The sequence below is a fragment of the Lissotriton vulgaris genome, chromosome 6 (genome assembly GCF_964263255.1).
Source record: "Lissotriton vulgaris chromosome 6, aLisVul1.2, whole genome shotgun sequence".
Lineage (NCBI taxonomy): Eukaryota > Metazoa > Chordata > Amphibia > Caudata > Salamandridae > Lissotriton > Lissotriton vulgaris.
Window position 1 is genome coordinate 511,585,388 of NC_141694.1, and position 25,986 is coordinate 511,611,373.

At 45.8% G+C, this 25,986-nt stretch overlaps 1 protein-coding gene across 3 annotated transcripts in view; it reads right to left on the reverse strand.

Annotated features, from left to right (window-relative positions):
• The window catches only part of FILIP1 (filamin A interacting protein 1), a 756,098-nt gene extending 735,265 nt beyond the window's left edge, over nt 1–20,833 (reverse strand). For all 3 annotated transcript variants that reach the window (XM_086926517.1, XM_086926515.1, XM_086926516.1), the window contains exon 1: nt 20,121–20,833. The gene's annotated coding sequence lies outside the window, so the exon portion shown is untranslated. The remainder of the gene's footprint in view (nt 1–20,120) is intronic.
• Nucleotides 20,834–25,986: the final 5,153 nt, after the last annotated feature.

Genomic DNA, 25,986 nt, shown 5'->3' on the forward strand with positions numbered 1-25,986 from the left:
GCAGACAGGGAAACTGATCAAAAGTCTCCTCCCAGCTGGTGGGAGCCTTTTTAAAGCTCCCGCTCACTGGGAGCAGACTTTGTGTTTGTTCCCGAATAGCAGGAGAAAAAAAATGCTCCCATCAAGTGGGAGGGCCGGTGCGGGCATGGAAACCACTATGTCCCGTGGGTGGGTTCCAGAGACAAAGCTAGTGCACTAGCCCCAGGAAATGGGGTCCCCAGGGCCATTAATAGCTCAAGGGGGGAAAGTAGGAACCATCTTCCATTTGAATTAGTTTGGAGGCCCCAGAGGATGGTGTTCTCGCGACCTTCAGAGGCTCGGGAAGGGGGGAAGCTCAGCTCCCTTCCCTATTTGATACATTACAACACCAGGGGTGGGCTCCCTGGGGGCCTTTGATGGTTCAGGGAGAGAGGCCACGTGGCCTGCCACCCCAAGTTCAATAATTTCAGCCCAGTGGTGACCAACACATATATATATTATCCAATGTCCACTCCAAACAAGGCTCCAACGCAGCTGGGACTGTGTGCAAATCATTTAGTGTGTGGTCCCCATAGCACGTTTTGGCCAGGCACTACAAGACACTGTCCAAGCACTCTCTGCAGGAGGACAAAGCAAGTAGAGCAAAGAGAACTCCTTCATGGCAGTTCAATAATTCTGTTAGAAATGGGGTCTCTAGTTGGCAGTGGTTTGCACCCTGTCCACGTAGGGACCTTTATTCTAGTCAGGGTAAGGGGATTACACAGCTAAAATAACTCCTGCTCAGCTCCTTGGTAGCTTGGAACGAGCTGCTAGGCTTATCTCAGAAGCAATGTGTAAAGCATTTGTACATAAACACACAGTAACACTGTGAAAACACTACAAAAGGACACCACACCAGATTAGAAAAATTACTAATTCTTATCTGAAAAAACAACAAAAATCCAACATACACAAGCAAAGATCTCACTTTAAAAAAGTTTCAAAATTGTCCAGTCCATGGGAAACCATGGATGCATCAAAGTTATCATAAAGTACTTGGGATGTATTAAAATCAAAGCCGAAAACAGGCGCAGTGGTTATAAGGTTCTGGAAAACAAAGCAATGCATCAATTCCTTACTCCAAGGGGATGTGATGCATTGTTTCCTTACTGCCAGGAGAGGTGATGCGTCGATTCCTTACTGCAGCGCAGGTGGAGGTGATGTGTTGATGCCTTACTGACAGGGGAAATGGTGCGTCGAAACCTTACTGTGAGGGGAGGTGATGCATTGATTTCCGGACACTCGGCCTCTGTTCCTTACTGCGGGGCTACTTCGATGAAAAGCTTGGCACACAGGTGCGATGCATCGAAAATCTGTACACGCTGAGTCGATGCGGTAGAGGCAAAACAGGCGCTGCCTCAATCTTCCAAGCTCAAAGCAGGCGATGTGTCGATTTCTTCAGCCGCAGAGCAAGGCCTTGGTCAGAGTCAGTGTGGATGCATTGGATGTTGGAGACACGGTCCTCAGAACGCGGCAATCTTTCTGCCGCATAGCAGGCACTGCATTGATTCTTCTGCCGCACCTCGCTGCATTGTTTTTTTTGCTGCACAGCACTGCTGTGACAGGAAAAACTGTCGCTGAAGGTCGGTGCATGGATTTTTGGGTTTCTTTGAGCAGCATCCACCTCCAAGAGCCCAGAACTGGAATTGGCACAACTTGGCAGGTCAGAACTCCCATCAGAGGAGTTCAGGGGCTGAAGATGAAGTCTTTGATAGCCCTGAGACTTCTTAACAGGAGGCAAGCACACACAAGCACTTGGAGAACCTTGGCAAGCAGGATACAGAAAGCAAAGTCCAGTCTTTTCACTGCGCAAGATAGAAGCAGCAAGCATCAGGGCAACACAGCAAAGCACACAGCAAAGTGTTAGTCCCACCTGACAGCTTCTCAAGCTCTTCTTCTGGCAGAATATCCTCTTAGTCCAGAAGTGTTCTGAGGTTATGGTGTCACAGCTCCAGTACTTACACCAGTTTATGCCTTTGAAGTACGCAAATTTGAAAGAAAAGTCTTTGTAATGCCCACGACCCTGCTTTTCCCTGTCCTGGCTCCAGACACACTACAGGGGGTGGAGACAGCTTTGTGTGAGGACAGGCACAGCCCTATTCAGGTATCAGTGACAACCCCATCCATCACTCTAGCTCAGGAAGACGCATTGATCTGGTGATGGGCCATAAGGATATGGAGGACACACCTCAGATCCCTTTGTGTGACTGTGTAGAGTGAATGCAAAAACAGCCCAACTGTCTGTCAAAACCAGACATGGATTCCACATGCAGGCAAAGGCACAGAATGGTAAAGCAAGAAAAAGCCCACTTTCTAAAAGTGGCATTTTCAAACACACAATTTGAAAACCACTTTCACTAAATTATGTATTTTAAAATTGTGATTTCAGGGACCCCAACCTCCAAATCTCCATCTCTTCCCAATTGGAAGTTACACTGTAAGAGGTTACAAGGCAGCTCCAATGATAACCCATGGAGGAAATAGTCCTTGCAATAGTGAAATATGAAATTGGCAGTATTTCACTATCTTGACATGTAAAAGACACCAGTACTTGTCCTACCTTTCACATACACTGCACCTTGCCCATGGGGCAAACTTGGGCCTACCTTAAGGGTGCCTAACATAGAGAAAAATAGAGGGTTTGGGCCTGGCAAGTGGACGCACTTGCCAGGTCGATATGGCAGTTTAAAACTGCACTCAAAAACACTGCAGTGGCAAGCCTGAGACATGGATGCAGGGCTACTCATGTGGGAGGCACAATAAGCAGTGCAGGCCCACTAGTAACATTTGAATTACAGGCCCTTGGCACACACAGTACACCTTACTAAGGTCTTACCAGTAAATGAAATATGCCAATCATGGATAACCATAACAATCACAATTTACACAGGGAGCATGTGCACGTTAGCACTGATCAGCAGTGGTAAAGTGCCCAGAGCTCTAAAACCAGTGAAAACGAAATGCAGCACACAGTCAAAAACAGGAGGTTAAAAGCAAAAGAGGCAGGGGAAAAACACACCAAGGATGCCAGGTCCAACAAATTCCTATAATCGGCTCAAGCTGCTGCACTATTTCGATCATATAAAGGTTACATTTATGTGCCTACGTATAGGAGCCCATCCAACTCTGGATGTCAAACTCCCTTGAACAAAAAACTTTCAACAGTGACTCTTGCAGATTGTGTGACTGTGAAGGGTCGACCCTTACTTCGAGGGGGCAGCGGACCGATGTGGACTCTCATACCTTCGGAACTACTCCTCTCTCTGTCTCCCCACAGGCACCAACGGTAACACCGGTACATGGCATACCGGAAGCGACCTTTCGTGACCCCGGAAGTGTGGAGAGTAATGAAGGACCGGAAGTGACCACACCTGACCCCGGAAGTCGTTCTACTGGATTCCGGCTGGAGGGTAGAAAAGCTGGCGACTCGGAGGACTCGGGGTTCCCAGCAGCGGACTCGTGGCAGGAGTTAGCAGAACGCGGAGAACCAGCAGCGGAAAGCAGAGAAGAAACGAAGAGCCTAAAAGAAGAAGACGAAAAAGACGTTTGGTGTGAGGACTGGTGGCGTCCTCAGGAGGTGGCTGGAGAGCGGCCGTAACTCGGAGGAGAGTTACGGCGGGGCACGTGAGTACCTTGTTACCTTTCTCCGTGTTTCCCCCTTGTAGCAGTGTACATAGCGTAAATAGTCTCCCGAACCACCCTCACTGTATAAACGTGCACCGACACTGTATAGAATTGCGCACTGTTTTCCCCTTCCGGTCACACTCTCTTCCCGTTACCCCTTCCCTCTGTCTACCATACCACCCTCCCTCACGACCGCTTCAACCCCTCTCACTTCCCGGTGCTGGTGACTGTATTACGACATTCGTTGTCCTCTGGACTAATCGCCCTGTTTCGTTCTTTTTACCTCCGAGGGGCTCACCGTAACTACACCACGGAAAGACGACCTCAGCCCAGCGGCGGACATCCTGACGACATCTTCCCGGAACCTCGTCCCTACACCCACACCTGGACTTCCACCCGGACAACCGTACCTCCTGAACTCAGTTTTTTCTGTATAACCAATAAAGTTCTCGCTAATCATAGCACACTTCATACGGCCTCCACGCCTGTTATTCCGGCCCGCCCTAACCCCCGCTCCACAGTTGGTGTCAGAAGTGGGATTGCCCGGAAGCATGGAGGCCGCGGTCAAACAACTTGCAGAAGGCCAGGAACACCTCGGAAAATTGATGGAACAGTTCCTCAAGACCGCAGAAGATGACCGGGGACAACTGTATGACGTCCTGAAGTGTCAGGGCACAGCCCAGGACAAAACTCTTGAGAAACTTACAACTGTCATGGGGCAACAAAGACCGATGGCTTCTCTTCCCTCTGTAGTACTGCAAAAATATGTAGCTGGTGAAGATCCCGATTTTTTCTTTACGAACTTTGAGCGCCTGGCTCAGGCCGCAGCCTGGCCGGCCGACCGTTGGGGTCATTACCTCGGTCCCCTGTTAACAGGGGAACTACAAGCGGCTTACCAACAGGCAAACATACAGGGACAGACCCCTTACGATGATATCAAAACTTGTATTTTGGAACGTCTCGGGATCGACGACGAAACGTATAGGGTTCGCCTTCGGCAGGCTAAGGAAGGGACCCAAGAGAATCCCAGAGCGTTGTCTTTTCGGATAAAAGACTTGGCCAACCGGTGGCTAAAACCTGCAACATCCAGCAAAGAGGAGATACTAGCCAAGATCTACTTAGAACAGTTCCTAGCGTCTCTACACCCAGCCACACAGAAGTGGGTGCGTCAACATGCCCGACTTACTCTCGATAGTGCGGTGGAAATTGCCAGCGCCGTTAACCGAGCACAAGAGTCCCAACGCGGGAAAGAACACTCCACACGCTCACCCCATGGCAGCCATACGCGGCCACCAAGACCTCCTCCAGTGGTCCGAAAACCCGACACAGTGCCCATGATGCCATATCCGGTCATGCCTAGACCACCACAACCTGGTACACAGTGTTATCATTGTGGGGGATATGGACACATAGCACGCATTTGCCCACAGAAGGAGAAACCGATGGAAATAGGCATGGCTAAGAACTATGTGTGTCTCACTACAAAATCAATCCCTCCACCCTTCCGCTGTCCAGTACAGATTGACAGACACCAGATGATGGCCCTTGCCGACACAGGATGCCGACATAGTGTCCTGCGACCACAAGATCTACCCCACTCTTTGGAACCTGTAACAGGAACCGTGGCCATCAAGTGTGTCCACGGCGACACAAAATGCTACCCGACCGCCAGAGTATATGTCCAACACCCCAGCAATAAAGGGAGCCCCCTAACAGTCGGACTGGTACCCAATCTACCCGAACAAGCTATCCTGGGTAGCGACTATAGTGGTCTTCCCCACCTCCTACAGGACACTACTGACTCACTGAAGAAATGGTTGGCTGAAGCACCTTTTTCACGTGACTCCCCTGCTTCAGAATACTCCCCCAAACCATTGAAGTCCAAAACTCAAAAGAAAAAGGAAAAAAGAGACTTCTCCCTGGCTTGCCCTGCTCAGGTAGACCCACATCCATGGGAAACAGATCGAGAGTTTCGAGCTGCACAGCAAGAAGATCCGGTTCTCCAAGACGCATGGGGCCATGCTCTCCCCAATGAGGACCCACTGCAAGTAGGTCCTTATTTTTTCACAAAGAATGGACTCCTATATAGGAAGGGAGGACCCCAGACAAACGCCCATCTAGTTATTCCTGGACTATTTCGAGAGAAGGTACTCTTTCTGGCCCACAGTCACCTACTGGGTGGACATTTCAGCGACGAAAAGACTGGTGAAGCAATATTGGAGAAGTTTTACTGGCCGGGAGTATACGCAGAGATTAAACGTTACTGCCGGGAGTGCCCGGTGTGCCAGAAAACCAGTCGATATAGGCCTCCAAGGGTTCCCCTCCAACCTCTCCCTCTCATAGATGTCCCCTTTTCCAGAGTAGGAATGGACCTTATAGGTCCTCTCTTACCATCCAAGAGTGGATGTAGGTATGCTCTAGTGTTAGTGGACTATGCCACCCGGTTCCCTGAAGCAGTACCTCTCCGTCAACCCACCACTCAGAACATAGCCAAAGCCCTCATTTCCATCTTTTCTAGAGTAGGATTTCCCCGGGAGATATTAACCGACCAGGGTACACCCTTTGTCTCCTCTCCCATGCGCCAAGTCTGTTCTACTCTGGGGATCAAGCAAATAAGAACCTCCGCTTACCACCCCCAAACAGACGGGTTAGTAGAACGGTATAACGCAACCTTGAAAACTACTCTAAAAAAACTGTTGGGACTTGAGAGTAAACGATGGGAAGAAATGCTCCCCCTCGCCCTTTTTGCCATCCGCTGCAAGGTACAAAGCAGTACTGGCTACTCACCATACGAACTGTTATATGGCCGAGCACCCAGGACACTGTTGGACATGGCTCGCGAGGCTTGGGAAGCAGAGCCTGACCGAACCCGTCCTCTTCCCGAATACATAGATAATCTCAAGACACACTTAGGAGAAATCAGGGAGATCGTGAGACAGAATCTCTTGGCAGCACAGTCTACCCAGAAAACCCAATATGACAAAGGAACCAAAGTGCGGTCCTTTGTTCCAGAAGACCAGGTTCTATTGCTCATCCCATCTTCGGACCATAAGCTGCTAGGACAGTGGCAGGGTCCGTTTACTGTTGTAAAGCAAGTGACTCCGGTCACATACGAAATTGAAACGGATGCCAGCAGGGGTAGTAATCAAATTTATCATATCAACCTCCTAAATAAATGGGAGGGTCCGCGTCCTGTCCTATCCGGTAGTGCCCCCTTCCCGTTTGAGGGATGTTTCGATGCAGACCTACCAGAGTGCAAGAGAAAGGATCTCTGCTGCTCCTTGTCATCCTTACAAGCAGTCTTCTCCTCGTTACCGGGACATACTACTGTGGTGGAACATGCCATTCACACAGAACCCGGAAAGACGGTAAGACAACGCCCATACCGCATCCCTGAAGCCCGTAGAGCCGTCATCAAAGAGGAAACAAACCAGATGTTAAAAATGGGCATCATAGAGCCCTCCAGCAGTAGCTGGAACTCGCCCATTGTTTTAGTCCCTAAGCCCGATGGCTCTACCAGATTCTGCATCGATTTTAGGGAGGTGAACAAGATCTCTGCCTTCGATTCATATCCCCTACCTCGTGTCGACGAGATGGTAGAGCGCATAGGCAAGACGCGGTACATCAGCACCCTTGATCTGTGCAAGGGCTATTGGCAGATCCCATTGAAAGCAGAAGACAAACATAAGACTGCCTTCTCCACCCCAGAAGGCTTGTTCCAATTTAAAGTGATGCCCTTCGGGCTACATGGGGCTCCCGCGACCTTTCAGAGGGCCATGAACCAGGTTTTACAACCTCATGCACAGTACTCAGGCGCTTATCTTGCCGACATAGTCATATACAGCGATACCTAGGAACAGCACCTTTCCCATTTGCGATCTGTTGTCTCCTCCCAGGGCAAATACGGCTTCACCATCAACCCGTCCAAGACCACTTTAGCGGCCCAGAGTGTAAAGTACCTAGGTTACTTGTTGGGTGAGGGACACATTCGTCCTCAAGAGAGCAAGGTAAAGACAATACAAGCAATACCCTTTCCCCAAACACGAAAAGACCTCCGTGCCTTTCTGGGTATGTTGGGTTATTATAGGAGGTTCATCCCCAACTTTTCACATACTGCAGCTCCCCTAACTGACCTCCTAAAGAAGACGACAAAAACAGAGGAGATCCTCAAACAACCGTCTCCTGTACTCTTGCGTGCCTTTAACCTCCTCAAAAAACGCCCTGACTTCTGAGCCTGTGCTAATGAGTCCTGATTATACCCAGCCTTTCATTCTACAAACCGACGCGTCGGATCAAGGCTTGGGGGCAGTACTGTCCCAAAAAGACTCAGAAGGAGCAGAAAAACACATCCTTTACCTTAGCAGAAAGCTTTTTCCCAGAGAGACCAACTATTTTGTTGTTGAAAAGGAAGCACTCGCTATAAAGTGGGCGGTGGAAAGCCTTCGTTACTACCTTGAGGGTCGGGAATTCCTTTTGTATACCGATCACGCTCCGCTTGAATGGATGGCTCGCAACAGAGGACATAATGATCGGGTGCTTAGGTGGTTCCTCTCTCTCCAACCCTTTCGCTTCCGAACATTGCACCGGAAAGGACTAGAGCAGGGCAATGCGGACTACCTCTCCCGATATCCTCCACCCACAAACCCTACAAGAAACACTCCTAGGGAAAGGGAATGTGAAGGGTCGACCCTTACCTCGAGGGGGCAGCGGACCGATGTGGACTCTCATACCTTCGGAACTACTCCTCTCTCTGTCTCCCCACAGGCACCAACGGTAACACCGGTACATGGCGGACCGGAAGCGACCTTTCGTGACCCCGGAAGTGTGGAGAGTAATGAAGGACCGGAAGTGACCACACCTGAACCCGGAAGTCGTTCTACTGGATTCCGGCTGGAGGGTAGAAAAGCTGGCGACTCGGAGGACTCGGGGTTCTCAGCAGCGGACTCGTGGCAGGAGTTAGCAGAACACGGAGAACCAGCAGCGGAAAGCAGAGAAGAAACGAAGAGCCGAAAAGAAGAAGACGAAGAAGACGTTTGGTGTGAGGACTGGTGGCGTCCTCAGGAGGTGGCTGGAGAGCGGCCGTAACTTGGAGGAGAGTTACGGCGGGGCACGTGAGTACCTTGTTACCTTTCTCCGTGTTTCCCCCTTGTAGCAGTGTACATAGCGTAAATAGTCTCCCGAACCACCCTCACTGTATAAACGTGCACCGACACTGTATAGAATTGCGCACTGTTTTCCCCTCCCGGTCACACTCTCTTCCCGTTACCCCTCCCCTCTGTCTACCATACCACCCTCCCTCACGACCGCTTCAACCCCTCTCACTTCCCGGTGCTGGTGACTGTATTACGACATTCGTTGTCCTCTGGACTAATCGCCCTGTTTCGTTCTTTTTACCTCCGAGGGGCTCACCGTACCTACACCACGGAAAGACGACCTCAGCCCAGCGGCGGACATCCCGACGACATCTTCCCGGAACCTCGTCCCTACACCCACACCTGGACTTCCACCCGGACAACCGTACCTCCTGAACTCGGTTTTTTCTGTATAACCAATAAAGTTCTCGCTAATCATAGCGCACTTCATACGGCCTCCACGCCTGTTATTCCGGCCCGCCCTAACCCCGCTCCACAGTGACTCTGAGAAAGAAACTATGATTCACATCCTATGCATCTGTCCCACTCTGATGCTCGAATTCAGAGAGCTGTTAAGAGGGGTTTTCAAGTAAAAAAAGGATATGAACATGGAGACAAGCCATTAATGCAGCACTTAATACCGAGCACATGCAACTAAATGTGCGATATGTCAAATTCATGGCAAGCTTCAGTACAAAGGTAAAAACCATTGGGAAAAATACACAATCACCTTGATGATCGCCTGCTGGAAATTATACAATACAAATAAGCATTAGCACTTTAGCCTCTGCAAGTTGTAAGCATTGTCTCTTTAGCACCCACAAGTGGTATAGCAATAAGACTGTACCAACCTGCTCATCCCGCCAAACAACTATCCATTTCCTTCCCAATCATTTGCCAGATAAGAATTTTATATGTTGGCACCCTCACCTAAGCATTTACTAGCACTTTAGTTTCATTGCTTTGAAATGATTATATTGGTGAGCTTAGCCATCTATATATAGACTTAAAGGCCTGTTTACAGAAAACGAGTACTTACAGGGATACAGTAAACAAAGGATACTCTTGGAAGGGACAAACCGAAGCTGGACAGCCTAAAGAAAAACAAGCATTTGCAATGCAATAGTTCTCGCATTTACAAGAGTTTGAGCTATTGGCATTCTAAATGACTATGCCTTTTATTTATTTTGTTTTTTAAACAGATGAATAAAAGTAATTGTCATTTACAATGCCAATATCTTCAACTCTCGCAAAGGCGAGACGTAAGGCATTGCAAATGCGTTTGGTGCCCATGTCTTAAACATTGAAAAAAAAGCATTAGGAAAGAAAATGTTGCAGGCAGGACAAAGCTATTTGAGAAAATACTCCTCGGAGGCTGTTATTAAAGCCTACCGGGTAACAACACACGTAACATGGAGTGTCCTCATTTGAGGGTACATGATGAGACAAGGCGGTACTAAGGAGGGGCTACTAAGCTTATTGCCCAATGAAAAGCCACACTTTACAGTGGACAATGACACAAGCCAATGAAAAATATGGGTGGATAGTGGGTGGAGCCCTAAGTCCATACCTGAATACAGCATGCCTTGCAAAGCAGCGCATGCGCTGTCCAGGCTCGACCTAAAAATCCAGCATACAGAAAGCAATCAAATGTGAGTTACAAACCACAAATCCAAATGGTCACAAGCGGGTTGAATACATTCTAAGGGAAGCTTTTCAAATGCCAACAAAAAGTCGTAAGCAAACCAGCCAGTTGTGCTGTCTGGTAGGCTTCGACCTAAAAATGTTATTCCTTCCCCAATGGTTCTACTTATGTATTAACATACCACTCTATTGACAAGAGTGTTCCTTAAAACAATTAGAACGTTGTTATTAAAATTCATATGGGCAGATAAACATCCATGAATAAATTGGGAAAAGCTGACACTTGCATACTCTAGAAGGGGATTTGCAATCCCAAATTTGGAACTTTACTAAGGGGAGGCCCAGGCCAAATATACTCATATACTCACGGATGGCACTATACAGAAAGTAGGCTTCCATAATATGCAATAGAGATGGCCATTGCGTTGCATTGCAGATTTCTACATGATTCCCAGCACAAGGCAGCACAAGGCCAATACTAGCTCTGCTTGGCCAAGATTGGCGTGAATGGCAGAATTCGGAAATATATATTAACTTTATATCCTTTTGCTTGACATCCCTGTACTGATAGCTACCCTAGAAACGAAGGCCAAACATAAGCTAAGACATTCAGGATGAACAAGAATGGGAAACTTCCATGCTGACAATGAATTCATAACACTCGAATAGTTCAAAGAAAAAGGGGGAAATGTTCCTTTTTTATCCTCTCCCGTGCTCTTGACGGCTCCCGGCCGTCATGAGTCACGGTGGGCGTGTGCGCATGACGGCCACTGTGCCCATGACGGCTGGTGGACGTCCGAGCCACACCCGAGATTGGAATGCCCCAGCACTGCGGCGGAATTTTCGCCGCAGTGAAGAAGTTAAATATTTGTTTATTTTAAAGTGGGACCATCTAACCAGGTCTTCACCCCTGATTTTCTCAATGAGTCACCTCCAGTGAAGGCACTACGCATGTTGGCATGTTATTACTACCAACACTTCACAGGGCTTTACAACCAAAGTCTATATACTAATGTCTGAGGCACATCAGACCCAATGGAGGCAAGGGCAAAATCCAGATGAGAAGCTGATGTAGGTAGAGACATAACTGGCGCAATAATGACATTACTGTTGCTCACAAATGTGTGAAATTTCACTCAATAGCAGACACTGATTAATACATTAAAATGTTTTACACCAAATATTTTTCACCCCAGAGAGATTACACACAGTGGGCATAGAGGTGGGGCCGCCTATGATTATGGCCTCTCTCATGTTGGATTTGAATATTGAGAGAGTTATTAATACTTCAGGAGGCAATGGTGGGCATACTATGATAAACACAGCAAGACACTGGTGTGGGTCCTTCTCTGATAAAGGGTCTGGGACTGGGTGTCATCCTCACGACTGTCAAAGATGATACAAATGAGTGGATCGATATGGCTAGAGGATTTCTCTTTGCACTAAACAAAAAGACTGGAATATTCTAAGAGGAGCAAATGAGATGGTGAAAAGATGGGGGATAAGGAAATAATGAGACTGCCTGGGCTCAACCACATCCAAAAGAAGAGATCCATGGAAGAGATGCATACGATATTCCCAAAGTTGAGAGTCTGGAAGTAAGGGTGAAATGGCCAATGAGGTCAAAAGATAGATTGAGAAGAATTAAAGCTGGGAAACTGATATCACACATAACTACCCTATGGCCACCATGGACAGCAGCAAACACAAACTCAGCTCTTCTGCCTAGAGGAAAACCCACCTGCATGGGGTGCATAGCATTAGAGAGCTCCTGGATAGGTGAAATCTGACAGGTGGACATTATATAGGAATGAGGCCAAAGGGATATGGAACTCTGAGGTGACTTGCAATATGCTGATCATGTATGGCAGGGGTTACTTTAGTTCTTATAATGCATGGTCACACCATCACATTTCCCACAAACCTCTTAAATCCTTGGGGGCCTATTTACAAGAATGTCACGCAGTGTAGCAGAGCAAGTCATCTTAAAGGAAAGGGTAGGAATGCACTATGGTGCAAGGGTGCCTGTGTTGCATGCAGGATTGTTTTTGTGCAGGAAGTGAAACCTTCCTGCACAAAAACCATCCTGACAAGCATATTCCTCGCTATGTGTGCAGCAGAATCCGGCACACATGGAAAGATGAAGTAACATTGAGAAATAAAGATATTTCTCCTCGTTACGTCTCCCTTGGGAAGGCTTATCTTTTTGGCACATTCCCAGATCTCCCACTTCTGGTAAATCTGTGAATACATCAAAAACCATATAATTTACGTGGGAAAACTCACGCAACTCCCATGGAACGCCTTCCCAGGGCAGAGTAACTCAATGCAGTGATTTGCACTGCGTTGCTTTACTCCAGTTCTATGGCGGTACTCAGGGCCACGCAAAATCGCCTTGCGTGGCTTCATAAATCACATTTATGGTTTGCGTCGCATTTGTACCAGGTTACGTGGTGCAAACGTGCCGCAAACCGGCTCATAAATATGCCACTTGGTACGTAGCTCTATCATATGACAGAGAGAGCATTTTTGCAAACATGAAGATAAAAATTTTCAAGCACCTTGTGCCGCCAATGCATCACTTTTAATATGGGAAAAAATGACGCACCAGCAGCATAAGGGGCTTGTAAAAAAGCCCAAGAATCCCTAGTGCAAAATTAAACACTTAAAAAAGCAGTTAGATATTTGTCGCAAAATGATATTAGAAGCAGTTTAATACGGGTTCATTTTTTTTAAAGGCACAGTTTTACAACTATACAGAGACTGTAAAAAATAAGCGTTGCCACAAATATCTTTTTTTTTGGCAATGTACAGTTGAAAAAATAGGACAGCTTTTTGTTTTTCGTTCTTTAAACATCTGTTTTCGTCCTGCTCAGAGCTTCTCACTTTTTGAAGTAGTGTGCAGCTACTTTTAGTCCCAAGCTTTACAATTGTTGTGTCAATTTTCCCAGCTATTTGTGTGTTTTTAGTACAATGTATGGGTGGGAGGCCGTCACCCCCAAAACTCAGGCCTCCTGGGGCAGACCCTCTCCCCCTCACTACGCCACTGGTGAGGCATTGCAATTTTCTAAAGAAGAATAGTTTACAGCATCTGTAGTGTTACCACAGCGGCAGACTGTGTAGTAGCGACTACACAGAGCCTTCCGGTGCGTGGAGCACAGCCTGGAAGCAGGAAGGCAGGGCAGGGCAAACTATAGAAGGTTACAAGCAGGACAGACGTATAACTAGGTTCCCCCTTGACTAATCTGAAATATCTTACACTGCAGCCTATAAATATAGTTTACAATGTGTGCTATGTGGAGGTTCTTCCCCAGCCCTGTAGCTTGCGAATGAAACACGCCACACAGGAGCTGCAGTCAAATACTTCTTTAATCCTCAGCATACACTCACAGGCTATGCATTAGCTCATACTCAACAGTAACCACACCCTAACACCTCCCCACATATCACGTGTTTCCTCACCAGCGATGGCCATGACCCGCGCAGGCCCTAGAGGGCATACCACCAAAATGCTATACTATGCATCTAGGTCTTTTGCCAGTGTCAGCGTTGAAACAGACAGTACAGTAGTGCTCCTTAATCTGCTCCTTCAAAAAGTGTGAATCCTGTTGTCCTTTGTTCCATATTTTGCCCCGCACTGTTGCCACAATCTTTTGGTTGTGGGCTGTGCTTTACCAACGCGTTTACATATATACTTACAAACTTAATATTAAATAAGAGCTATGTCATTGTTATTACTGAGTAAAAATCGTTCAAAAATATGACCAACAAAATGTTAAATCCCCCCTGAACAATCTCTTTTTCATGCCCTCCAAAGGGTCTTGGTGGTCAATCCTGAAAACGCTCTGAATAAAAAGCTCAATCCTCAGCCCCAACACCTGTGAAGGTTTGTACTGTTTTCTCTTACATGAAAAGCCAAATTTGTTTTGTGTCCTTCACACTGAGCGGCAATCTGAGGACACCTGTTTTTAAAAGGCTAATTCTAGGTCTCCGGCCCATCCCGGAAATTGCCAAGGGGAATTTGCCAGTGGATCCCAAGGAATGCAACAACTGAGTATGTGACTGCCAAAATACCGGAGAGACGTTTATTTTTAACTCGTTCTGGCCTGCTGGAGAAAATAATTGAGTGGGCCAAATATTAACAGAGTTGAATGAACTTCCAATAGTTAACGGTGAGGCTGTACGTGTTCTCTTTCATGAGATCTCTGACTGCCATTGACATGCGTGAAGGTCATGTTAGAGATAGTTGTGTACACTAACACTCTGTTTTTTCACACTTAGTGAACCCGCTATTTAAAAGAGTGTGATTACATCAAGAAGTCGCTGCTCTGTCGTGACTATGCTCACCCTTTGAGAATATTTGAATAGGGTACACTTTTAAAAAATATGAAGAAAAAAAGCATTTTCCTCATATATTTTTGCAAAAATATTTCTTAGCTTTTCTCAACTAGGAGTGAAACAACAACCTGTGGTACTTTTTTGCCTAACATCTTTTGGATTGGTTGCTCAGTGACTACTGCATTATCATACTCTTCCACCCATGAATGCATCTCTCAAGCCATGAGTACCTAGTCACCTCTTTCACCCTTGCTTAGCGTCCACAGGGCAGGATTCTCTACCAGGGTTGGATTGGTAAGGTGGCATTCCAGCAATGGGCAATAAGCCGATATCCGAGTTCCAGCCGTGGGGGCGCTTTTTTGGCCAATGTGGGCTGTGTCTGTGCAGTTCAGATGCTGCCACCTGGGCCACGGGGCCCTGAGCGGCCTTTCCAGAGGCAGATGGGCCTCTAGTACCTCCCTTTTACTAACAGGGTGGATATGTTATTCCCAGTCTCTCACTGGGCTGGTCCTTTAGTGTATAAAGATTGAGCAGGGCCAGGAGTCTTGAGCAGAAGTGGCCTCCCTTATATTTAGGTGTGTTTCACCATTGTGAACTAATCGGTAAACAAAGAGTCTTGGCAGCATTAGCCTTTTTTTTTATCTTAGTGAAGTTAAGAAAATATGCCATCTTTATAGATATCCTCCATCCTTCTTTTTATAACACTTAAAACATTGAAGCAGTGTTTTGAAAAAAGATGCGTCCCCAAATGTGGGCTGCTTTGTTTTAGGCTGCCTGGGGCGATTTTTGAGCCCAAGCCAACCCTGTTCTCTACCCTCTCATGAGCAAGAGCTCTGCTAGCTCCCCTGGTTGTACATGGTATAGTCCCTTCTCTCCTCCTTTGCTATGAGGTGTTATTCTGAAACCCTAATTAGTGCAGAATGTTTCCCTTTTCACAGGCTCAGGGCCCGTGCCTTGTCCTAACTTCCACCCTTCTTACCCCCTCTTCTGTTAGGTGTTCTCGCACCTACAATGTCTGTTCGTACAAAAAGCAGAAGCTAACCGCCTCTGCTGGAGCTAAAAAAAGAACATTATTTTAGTAGCTGTATCCTCGCACATGTGTATGTGATGCAAGGATGTCACTCCAACGTATGGCAACAGTGCAGGGTGCTATCACGAGCTACGATGAACACTACCTACACTCACATCCTACGAAACAAAAACAAGAGCTATGAGCTACTCATTTTAGATGCCGACACGCTACTTGACACGTGATGTGGTCACATTAACACTATTTATCTCAGTTCCTCTAAGTATGGAGGAATCAAAAGTGGATGTTCACCGCACTACCAGTGACAAGAGTCCGGAAAGGGGTTTCCCTTGTAGAAATACAGCTGGCCAGCGTGAAAATAATTTCTAATATGTCTAATCACTGCTGTCAAGAAAATTCAAATTGGTTGTAATTACATTCTGAAACTTGCTTTTGTTTAGTGGTATCTGGTGGCTTCAATTGGTATTTGTTAACTTGCAGCATTTCCATTTTCTTCGAGACATTTTGCTTACAGTTAGTGAGTTATAGCCCACCCACAGGCTTGCCATTTATTTGAGTCAACGTCACTCTCATTTCCTTGATCCCTGTTTGTCATGGCATGCATGGGCCATCCCTCTTCTTGTGTTTGTCCCTCCTCTAGAGCATGGACCAAGTACTTGTGTCCATCCACTGCTCCCGTTTTTGGAGCAATTTTCAGGATTAAATGGCCTCTTGGCGCTTAATGACAGTATATCATGTTACTCACCATAATGGCCTTCGTTTTATCATCCTCACAAGAATGAAATTCTAAGTCTACCTGCCAAGACTAGTACCCGTAACATGCAAATTACCAACAATGTCGGGGCTGTGGACTTTCAAACCCGCTGAGCCATGTTCCTTTATCGGCTATTAAATGAAGCAATCGAAAATTGTCACATGCCACTTTCCAATAAATGCTCTTTGACTTTTGAGCCAGCAGCACTTGGCATTTTGGGATTTCTAGGTTCTCCTCTCCACTTATTGACTAATAATCCCGTCATTCAAAGTCCCAATTGGCTAAAAATACAGAAAGAGCAACGTGTCAGGCGCGACAGGGCGTACCTGGTACCATTTAACATTAACTTGATCCGTGTCAGAATCTACATAGGTGACCTTCTCCATTATCTTGTCTTGGAAATCTTGTCTGCATTGAGTCTTTGAAGAGGTAGCTACTTACCAACCTAAATGTTTGTGACACATCCGGCATATTTTGCATCCTGTTTATAAGCTCTGATACTGGACAACTGGATGTAATACTCCAGTGTTCCCTGCCTCACCCCTCCCACTAGTGCTGGCCGCGTAATAATACTTTTTTCTGTGACTTTCAGACATGCTGTACAGCAGAGGAGCTGCTTTACAACATGGCTAAAAGACATTCACATTGACAATACAGTAGCTCTTGCATTGTTGAGACCTATTGGCTTTGCCAATGCTTGTTTCTTGTGCTGGGCATGTATATTCCAATTCCCAAATCATTTTATGCCAAACCAGAAACCATATGTAAATGGTCAGCTGGATGTTCCACAAGGGTGTTGGTTATTTTGTTTCTCTGATACAGTGAGCGGCTATCAAACTACATCGCTTAAGTTCAGCTAGCATTTAACTTCCGTCATCAGACTCATTATTAATGCGGGGGCAATGAACAGCAATCAGACCTGTGTAAACAATACATGCTGACAGCACACTGCAGAGAATGTTTGCCTTCTACTCATTGCTTCTCAGTTTGCGGATACCTGATAGGGCTCTTTTAGTTTTCGGTGCCACACTGAATGGTCGCCTTGTTTTCGTGTGCAGGATATGTGTGACTTGACCTTGGAGACTCATTAACTTTGTCATTAAATAAAAACAATGAACTTGCCTAATGAAGCTGATCACATTCACTTGCACTAAAGCACGCACTGGCATTCTGTATTGTAACCTAAACATGAAAGAGTGCTTTAGGCCATGCCAGTTAGCTTTAATAAATAAACAATTGTGTGTGGCTGTACTTGGTTAAATTACAACAGCTTATCTGAGGTTGCTTTGCCAGTACCCCAGATACAAATAGCTTTTACTGAGTCCAGTGTAATGTATTTATCAAGAATATATTGTTAAGAGATTATGCTCCCCTCTTGCTGAAATGTGGTACAGCTCTTTAAGACGGTAATTGGAGCGGTTACCTAAAGAAGAGTTGATGATGCAAGGAAGTTGGCTAGTCAGATGCACAAGAGGGGAGAACATTACACACACATAAAAGATACTCAGACAAAGATTGATATATTCGTGTTTCAGTAGCAGGCACTGTGGGGTGTTGGATGTAGTGTCTAACCAAGGGGAGAGGAATGGCGCAGGCAGGGCCATCAGTTTTAGTTTTTCAAGCGCAAGGAGGTGGAGTTTTTGTCCTCAATGTAAATGTACTTTGGTAGATCTTAGAAGAACTATAAAGCGTACCTGTCATCTCTCCTAATATTTGGTGGATGTCACCCAGTTTTTATTTCAATACACCTGCCTGACAAAAAATATCTGAATAGACTTTAATGGAGTCACCTGCTTTACAAACCTATATCACCTTCCAGACACTGTCAATATTTGGCTGACCTTAATGAACTCACTCTGTTAAATGTCTGACCTCACCTTTATTTTCAAGGCAACAGATTGACATGTAGGTATGCTAAACATAACTTTACACCTTCAGGACCTGAACCCCAAAGGGGCAGGGGGTGGATATGGTTGGGAGGTGGGTTTGGATGACTGAGCATGTGGAGTGTGGTGAGATTAACTTGTGTCCAGTTGACAGAGGTGCTGTAATATGAATAGTCCAGCGAAATCATGACCAGTGCTTTTACCAGGGATTTGTGGCATGGAAAGAAAGATGCTTGCTGACTTTTATGCAGTTGAACAACTGAGGTGGTGGATGTAATGAAGGGCTCCTACAATTACTTTACAACTCTAAGGTCCCTGCAGGGGAGGAAAAGTGCCAAGTTGTGCAGGGAAAAGGAAGTAGAGGAGGCTAGTGGTGGCTTTCAAAGCATGGAATTAGATGATTTTCTCTTTGAGGAAATGTGCATTTCCGAATGGAGAGAAACCCTGTATTTAATGGCTGTGAGAAAGTTAGGGATTTCAGTACGGAGGAGAGGGAAAGAGGAGGAAAGGAGAAGAAAATTGGCATGCCACTTGCATATATAAGTTATGAATAACCAAAAATGAGACAATGCGACCCGTGGAAATGGTATATATGGAAAACAGGCAATGAAAGTAAAGAGCACCAGGACACCAAGAACCAGCAATGTTAGTGCTTTGTCCATGATGCCTCAAAGACCTGTGTAGCAAGACCGGTTGCATGGTGCAAGTGTAGATCGCTGTGAGGTGATAAAAATGAAAATGGACAAAATGTGGCACAACGGTTTTGGGACATTCTCTGAAGAACTATGGGAACATTCCAGTCGCTCCGTTATGTGTTCCATTTGATCTGAATTAGTTTCAGTTTGAGTTATAAATTTCAAAATGAGACATCACTTGTCGTTGCCACTACAAATACATAATTTAATTTCCAACACACGACACCATACTACGAGATTCAGTAATAAAACATTTGTGATTGACCAACTGTAACTTCCACCAATAGGAACCAATGTCAGTTTTGACCAATACAGATATGAAACTTGTGAGGTACGAGTGTTAGGGTGCAGGCAACCATGTTCCAGCGCTTCCATACCTCTTACATTTCTGGTCTGACTCTGAAAACAGGGTTTAACTATGATGCAGACATCAGCTCAGCTGCAGTGACAAGCTAAGCATTCTCTCACACAACAATGCTCTGCAAAGAGCACTTTACACAGAGGGACTGCATGCAGGTTCAGGGAGCAAGCCAGGAGCGTCTGGGATGAGGTAAGCGTTGGAAGGATTTGAGAATGACGCCATGACAGAAGAGTCAAGAGATCAAGCGATCCCGGTGAGACATGATGCACAATGGGGGGCCGTGTTTGGACACCAGACCTGGCCTCAGACCCTGTAGTTTATTCACTGTGAGCAAGCTTCGTTTAAAGTGTAGTTGAAAAAAACTTTTCAACGAGTAACGTCAGTGAGAGACAGCTGATAAACAATTCGCTTCTCTAGACTCTAAGAACAGTTTTTTAAAAAAAGCACCACGATTTCCCTTTAGAAAAAAAAATGGTGCTGTATTGATGCACTATATAAATCTTTGTTATGTGTGCTTTTATGTTTTACGCATCCGCACGCCACATCTGTCAGAGACAGACAGGGGGGTTTTGACAGCAGAATGAAAGGAGTCCCTCTAGGAAAGCATGCACGTGGCTGAGATGAAATGCCAGTCTTACCTGAGAGTTCACTGCGATTTAGAGCCTGAAAAGAATTTCCTGTCAGGCTGTTCTTGAGAGGTTCCAGAACTTTGTTCACAGCAGCACAAGCCCAAGTCCTGTGGGAAGCGCACAGGCGAGGCAAAGCACGTTCGCCCCAAAAACACGCACAGAGAGACGCACCCTCGTCCTAAAGCCACCGGCAGCTGAAGTCAGTCTGGAAACCCTAAAGAGCCGGACAGAAATGCGCTGCTGTCCCAGCTGACAGGAGCCCACGGTTCACGGCTGCAGGAGGTCACTGCATGGCTGCACCACTCCCAGACGTTTCTTCAAAAGCGTTTTTTTTATCAGCTGTCGCTCGGTGTATTTGAAGTCCTCAATTTAATTCTCAGATTATGTTTCTTCCCCTCTTCGGGTTCTTCACACACTGTCCGGGCAATGACTTTGTTCAGCTGAGCTCGCCTGTGCTATATTTAACCAGTGTCCTCTGCTAGCCAAGCCTGTCAACAGCTGAGAAGTTTGGAGCGGGCTTTTCTCAGTTTAATAGCAGTCGAGTTATCAGTGCATGCTGGATTGCGATTTCTACATGTGGGAAAGACTGCACGGGAAGCCTCGGTTTGTTAGAAGTCTGTGTGAGCACATAGTGCTCGCAGACCCAAAGTATTTCTAGAGAAGGAGTCTGTCAGAAAGAGCACATGCATATACTTCGTGAGGGTATGCACACGCTTACAATCAGGCACCAACAATATTATTCTTCACTGGAGGGTAACTGTTCCTAGAAAAGAGCTGACCAATCCGGTCGCTAGATGGACAAGTGAAAGGAACTCTGTCGAGGGGTGTAGGTTGGATAATATTAGTTTTAAAGGGGGGAATTCTTCCTTGTTAAGGAAGGGTCCTCACACAGCGAGGCGGGTGTCATGCTTCATCATCAGGTGTTGGTCCTCGTGGAGGTGGCGCTGCAGTCCCCCACGGGCCCCGTGAGAGGGTTCTTTGTTGGAGATCTTTTATCAGTATGGATGTGTGGGGTGTGGTGCTTAGTGAGTAAAAAATATCACATTGTTACCCTGGAGAGACTTTATTCTGGGTCAGTGTAATATGGTTAAAAACTGGATTCAAGAGGAATACTCTTGACAGGGTGGTCGGGGTAGGGAGTATTCTCCTTCTGCGTATTTTTAGTGCTAGTGATGGTAAAATAGTAATGGTATCAGGTCGACATGTTTCACGCCTCTCATGGTCCATAGTGGATCCAGTGGTGTTTCTTCAGGACCATGCAAAAGTGTATATAGTAAAGAAAAGGGGGGGGGTCTGGGACGGCGACACCCAGTAACCCTGTAATGATACCTAGATTCAAGTGTGGTGGGGTGACCCTGCCCCCAAACGGATATGACCACTTTATTTGCAAAATCCAACCCCAAGAGTCGTAGGGGAAGGCTTCATCGGCTAGGAGCACGACATAGAAAAGTAAGCATTGACCTACCGTGAGGCAAACTAGTTACCTGCCCTCCGCTGTTCAATCATCGGTCAACAATATTATCACTGCTCGATAAATGTATTAAAGCAACAAAATATGCATACAATTTATTTGCACAACACACTCAGCGGGAGGCTTCACCTTTTGGGCATTGCGGGCATGTCCTTCAGTCGATATTTTCCTCTTGGAAAGAACACAACCCGTGATACTACCACCCTACACCTCAGAAGCCAAAAATCTCATCTGCGGGGTCCCATGAGGCTTGTCCCTTAGCCCACGCTCTTCAACATATACATGGCACTCTTCTTAGACATCATCAGATCGCACAGCATCAGCATCATCTTGTACACCGATGACACACCTCATTCTCGCCCTAACGTACTCACCAAAAACAATTTTGCCAACTGTATGAGCAACGTCGCATCATGGATGAGAAACAACTGCCTCCAGCTCAACTCAGACAAACATCACACAGACCTTAACTACTACCATTTACATATTTAATTTACTTGTAAGTCCCTGGTGAAGTGGCAATACTTTACCCAGGGCCTGTAAATTTGACGCTGCCACTGGGCCTGCAGCCCTGATTGTGCCACCAACTTAAGTAGCCCTTTAAACCTGTCTCAGGCCTACCGGTGCAGCCTGTGTGTGTTGTTTTAAACTGCCATTTCGACCTGGCAAAATACAGTATTGCCAGGCTCAAACCTTCCATTATATTCCATATAAGGCACCTGTAGGGTAGGTCCTGGACAGCCCAGAGAGCAGGGTTCAGTGTATTTATAAAATTGGACAAGTACTTTACATTTGTACATGTCCTGGTACTGAAAAACTCCTAAATTTGTTTTTCACTACTGCAAGGTCTACCTCTACCATAGGATTACATTGGAGTTACCTTATTACAATGAATACACTTTAACTACCAAATGAAAAGAGGCATCTATTTCATGTTTGGTGTCTTTGGAATTGTAATGAAAAATCCTCTCTTATGGTAAAGTAGAATTTTAAACAAAAATTTAGAAAATGCCACTTTTAGAAAGTTGCAAAAGAAACAATTGATGGACGGAATGCTGGACAATGCAAACATTCACCCCCAGTCACAAGGATCTGGGTTAAATCCATCATTCTTTTGCTCACCACACCACCCCAGTTTGGACCCAGCCATATGCAAATCAGTCTTGACCCTGTTCCTTGTGAGAACAGTCCAGCCCGAACTGCCAAACCGGGTCCTCCCTGGACCAAAAACAAGCATCCTAGGACTGGTTTCAGGGCATCACCCTTCATCAGCGAGGCTAGCTTGAATCCAGTGGTGTAGTGAGCACGGGACCCATGTCTGGGCATATCCTTCCCACTTAGGGCGACATATGCAAAAGAAACAATTGATGGACGGAATGCTGGACAATGCAACATTCACTGCCAGTCACAAGGATATGGGTTACATTCATCATTCTTTTGCGCACCACACTACCCCAGTTTGGACCCAGCCATATGCAAATCAGTCTTAACCCTGTTCCTTGTGGGAACAGTCCAGCCTGAACTGCCAAGCCGGGTACTCCCTGGACTGGAAACAAGCATCCTGAGACCGATTTCAGGGCATCACCCTTCATCAGCCAAGCTAGCTTGAATCCAATGGTGTAGTGAGCACGGGAATCACGCCTGGGCATACCCTTCCCACTTAGGGTGACATATGCAAAATAAACAATTGATGGACTGAACGCTGGACAATGAAAACATTCATTCCCAGTCACAAGGATCTGGGTTGAATCCGTCATTCTTTTGCTCACCACACCACCCCAGTTTGGACCCAGCCATATGCAAACCAGTCTTGACCCTGTTCTTTGTGGGAACAGTCCAGCCCGAACTGCAAAGCCAGGTCCTCCCTGGACTGCAAACAAGCATCCTGTGACCGGTTTCAGGGCATCACCCTTAATCAGCCAGGCTAGATTGAGTGGTATAGTGAGCACGGTACCCACTTCTGGGCACACCTTTCCCACTTAGGGCGAAATATGCAAAAGAAACAATTGATGGACCGAATGCTGGACAATGCAAACATTCACCCCCAGCCTGGGCCCAAAATCGCAATTACTTCAATCGCCAAACCAGGTAATCTTTTACAGGAAATGTTTACGTTTTCATGTTGCTTTTTGGGTCCTAGTGATATCTTGGACACTAAGCTGACCTACGCAAGTGGGGAACTGTTTTTATCAGGAGAAGTGTGTGAATGTTGGGTGGCAGAAATTATGAGAACCTCCACAAATTCCAGAAGTTAACGTCAAAGAAATGTGAGGAAAATGTGGGATTTTAGTCAAAGTGTGAGGTTTGCAGGGCACTGTGTGTGAGAAAACATCATGGAATCCACACAAGACATACCACCTTGGACTCGCCTGGTGTCTAGTTGTTAAAAATGTCTTGGTTTGGTAGGTTTCCTATAGTGGCCGAGCCCAGGCCCAAATACAGGTAATTGTTTTTATATTAAATGCTGATGTCTCCACGTTGCATTGTATAGGCCAGCCACACAAGTGTGGTAAAAAACATTTGGGGGAGAATAGTGGGAACACAGACTAATATAAGGTTTGTTAATTATTGTTAGAATTTTACCATCTGGCCACTATGCAGTGCTCACAAAGGCCCTTTAGAGCCCTGCCTTTATTCCTGAATATGATGTTATACACTTCTACACCTTGCATTGCCAGTGACACTTTATATTCCAGTCCAGGATTCCTCACTACTGTCTTGATGCATCTTGGTCCCTATAGTCTTATCTGTCTCCTAACACTGCCCCGATCATGCCCTGCCGGTGGTATTCAATTCTCTTACTTGAATCCTGGATCCCACAGCCTTTCTAACCTTATTATATCTTCCTTCTGGACTTTTTACTCCCTTGACTCCAACCTGTACTCAGTTCTTGGCTTTACTATTTCCTGTGTTGTGTCTGCTGATTACCCTGGTCTTCACCTTTCCAAGTCTCAGTTCTGCCTTCCCTTCATAGGTGGTTCCCTGATCCATTGCACCTGGTTGATTCCTTGCACCTGGTACTCCTCTGTAACTGTGCTCCTCCCCTGAGGCTTCTTTATTTATTTATTTATTTATTTTTTGCTATTTCAGCCACGTGAGCGCAGAGTGTCTCACTACTGACTCTGCTGCTGTGCCTCCTTTCTGTCTATGTGATCTTCCAGCTATATTTCTAGCTTGCTTTCGCTTTCAGTTTTCATTGTTGTTTGGTTCTATGTTTCTGTTCTGAGTAGTTATTTGTTTCTCTGTTGCCAATCTCTTGTTTATCCTGCCTCTTTTTTCCCCTGTTTGCATTAACCCTGGATCCTGCGCCGTGGTACCGACGGATAGAGCGGGGCCACATACACACACTCGAGTGGGGTGTCGAGAGAGGTGAGGTTCATTTACAACCAAGCTAAGATGTAAACCAAATCATCACACTTGTTACAATGAAGTTACAACTGAATATCAAGTATGTAATACAGTTGTAGATAATAATGCAGTGACATTCAAAATATAAGGTCCTGACGAAAGCCAGAGGGATATCCTCACTCTATGGCTGAAACATGTTGACCATGACTATGTGGACAGTCAATAGGTCATAAATGGTCCTTCACTTTGGTTTTTACTTCGGGAGACTCGATCATTCTAGTATTGCATAACAGTTCTGGAGTCTATCTGATTTTAACTACACTTCTTTCACCAATTGCACTGCTTCCTTCGGATATAAAATTCAAAAATATCTCCTTTCCCATCTTGCTTTTTTCTTTGTACATACCACGAAAGGATACAACTAAATATAGTGTCTTTCTCGATTAATCTAGAGCAAGCACTATTTAGTTGTTTTTTGGTAATACCCAGATGATGACACTGGGCACACTTCTATGTGCAATGATAGGATACCAAAAAAACCTACAATAGCTATAATTCTTCCTTCTTTTCATGCCTTATCTTTTGTCCTATTTGATAGTTACTTTTATGAACTACAGTGTCTTTTTATGTAACGTTCTCACAATTGTCCAGAGAGATTGAGGGCGTAGATAGCGGTGTAAAGAGTATACTTCTGGTTTGTTTGTTTGGTTAAAGACCACCACATTTTCTTAGGTATAGTGATTATTAGGTTTATGGGGATTTATATGTGGGAGGTCTATAAATATTTTTCCCTTGGGCCCTCTATTTGTGGATTTTATCATTATTTTATCCCCAATTGAAGTATGATAGGTTGAGTCAAACAGCAGCCTTCCTTACACAACCCTCACCTGTGCACACACATTTGACAAGTGTGACTAGCAGCCATGCTCAGAGTTCCCTACCCCTGCTGCCCATGGCAGCTGATCTTATTTTAAAAGGTGAGTAGTGGAGCTTGCAGTTCAAAATCAATTTTAAAAGAGTGTTATTACTAGGTGGTACTCCATTTTAGAGCCCCAA